This window comes from Equus przewalskii, chromosome 6, assembly GCF_037783145.1.
Source record: "Equus przewalskii isolate Varuska chromosome 6, EquPr2, whole genome shotgun sequence".
NCBI classification, from domain to species: Eukaryota; Metazoa; Chordata; class Mammalia; order Perissodactyla; family Equidae; genus Equus; species Equus przewalskii.
The window spans coordinates 86,652,837-86,655,348 of record NC_091836.1 but is presented as its reverse complement, the minus strand read 5'-3'; the positions used below and the strand labels follow the sequence as shown (position 1 = coordinate 86,655,348).

General features: G+C 51.5%; 1 pseudogene; it reads right to left on the bottom strand.

Annotated features, from left to right (window-relative positions):
* Positions 1-365: 365 nt before the first annotated feature.
* Positions 366-1,943, bottom strand: LOC103543536 (mas-related G-protein coupled receptor member X2-like; annotated as a pseudogene).
* Between the last annotated feature and the right edge of the window lie 569 nt (positions 1,944-2,512).

The window sequence follows — 2,512 nt, the reverse complement described above, 5'->3', positions numbered from 1 at the left end:
GGTACTAACAGTAGTTAACTGTGTGACTCAGTGTTTAAGTTACAGAATTTCAAAAGGGGAGTGTGACCCACTAGAAGACAAACAAGCATCACCCAGAGCTGAAAAGGAGACTTCGTGTCCCCTTGGGGGAAACGATGGTATGTTTCATGAGTATGTGGGGTAGGTGTATCATGTTAGGGAGAAGGTGCCTTCGCTGTTGTCTTTATTTGCAATGAACTGTGGTTTGGGGAGGTGGTTACAGGTGCCAAGCTGACAGGGGGTAGACTGTGATGGGTTTGAAAGTGTCAACTTGGCTAGGCTGAACTACATTCCCCAGAATTCCCTTCCTTTAACGTTTCTGGTTGGTGGGGGCATCAAGTTACATTTTACACGAGATTTGGTGGTTGGAAACGTGCAGGAGAGATACTGTTTTCACGTGTGGAAGGCTGGTGCAAGGACACCAGGGTGTTCGTGCACATTGTGGCTTCTCTGCGGCGTGAGGCAGCTGCAGCTGCTCCACCTTCCTTTGGATCCTCCTTCAGCTTCTCTGACTCCTGCACCAGGGGTGTGTTTAGCTCCATGAGGAAGGGAGCCAACTTCTCCCACGGAACTCCTGCATCATCAAAAGTGCATGCACTGAGAGAGATTGTCAAGAGTTCTGGCTGGTTCTCACGGGTTTTAGCTCATGCTCCTGGGTTCGAGTTTTCCCTGCAGACATCAAGCTCTGGTATCAGACAAACAGACAACAGCATTACAGAGACAACTCGACCAGCACCCACAACAGTGGTGTAGGGTCAAACAATTCACAATTACGTTTAGAATCATCTATAAGTCCTACTTCTGACTGAACCCTGCTTGATCCAGAATCACCTCATGAAACTGCTTCCCGACATCACCCTGGGTTCCTGAGGAAAGCTTCCTCCACTTTTCTTCACCTCAGTCGTGTCCTCCAAAGCTCCCTGGAGAACCAGCCTGAGGGTCTGCCGCTGCAGCCTCTGGTGCCTAAAGGAACCAACAAAAGAGGAGATGCTGGGGTTGGCACTGCTCTTAATGCCAGGCAGGATCACCCCAGTCCTTCCAAGATAACATGAGAACATGTTGGAGTCCTTCTGAATCCAGCAGAAACCATTGAAGCCAAAGGGCAGGCCACAGAGGAGGAAGACCAGCACTGTGAGCAGGATGACCACGCAGAGCCTGGTCAGCTGCGTCTGCCGGGAGCTACAGAGGATCCTGACCAGCAGGGCCAGGCTGGACCCAGAGAGAAGCACCAGTAAGAAAATAAGCAAAGGGGCCAGCCAGGTGGCGTAGTGGCTAAGTTCATATGCTCTGCTTTGGTGGCCCGGGATTTGCAGGTTTGGATCCTGGATGCAGACCTACACACTGCTCATTAAGCCAGGCTGTGGTGGAGTCCCACATGCAAAATAGAAGAAGAAGATCAGCACAGATGTCAGCTCAGGGAAAACCTTCCTCACCAAAAAAAAGGAAAATAAGCAGAGATGAAATCAAATACCTAATACCAAACATGGTCACAATCCCTAGACAGGAAGCCACAGTAGTTTCCTCCCAGAACATTCAGCAGCAGGGACAGGGCCCAGAGCAGGGCACACATGACACTTGACATGTGTCTGCCATGGTGGCAGAGGTACCAGAGGGGGCTCAGGGTGGACAGGCGGTGCTCGGTGCTAATGATGCTGAGAAGGCTCAGGTCTGCGATGTGGGCAAAGTTCACCACAGTGGTGAAAAAGCTGGGGAGGGAGATGGAGATGGAATGGAAGGAGGTGAAGAGTTCCTCCAGGGAATGTGGCAACAGTGGAAGAGGAAGCTGACTGCAGCCAGGTTGCAACGTAGATAGAGAAGGCAGTCCTCCGCATGTGGAAGCCCAGGAGCTAGATGACAACCGTGTTTCTGGGCAGCCCGACCAGAGTGATGATGACTATCAGCAAGGCCCGGATGAGGGTCTCCATGTTGAAAGTTTGAGGTGGGGCCTGGTCACGTCCATTCACTGGTGTGAATTCAGTCCCCCAGGCTGAGATGGTTAGATGTGTGCTCAGAAACCCTCCACTGGAAACCGAAACAAGACGTGAGCACCTGCTGTATGATCACTGACTCTCACGGCCACCCTGTGACGTGGGAATTGCTGTCCCCATGTCACAGGATGGAAATGGAGGCTTGCGGAGATTAAGATCCTTACCAAAGCCCGCATAGCCTTGGAGACCTGGAACCTGGATCGAAATCCAGTTCTCTCTGACTCTAAAATCCTGGGCTCTCTCTGCTGCACCACGGACCCTCTACTGACATGCGGATGTTCTGTAGTCCAATCATACTCCACCACCACACCACTGACTGTCCAGAGGTTATGTCACGTCCCCAGAATTTCCTGAAGAAGGAAGAGAAAAGTCTGGGATAGGATCTGAGAGACCAGGAGAGGGCTATGGGCCCAAGCATTCCTTCTGTTCTGGGCCAAAAATTTCCTAACAGGTGCAGGAATTCAGGAAGACACAGAGATGCCCACAGCCCACCCTCATCACTAAGA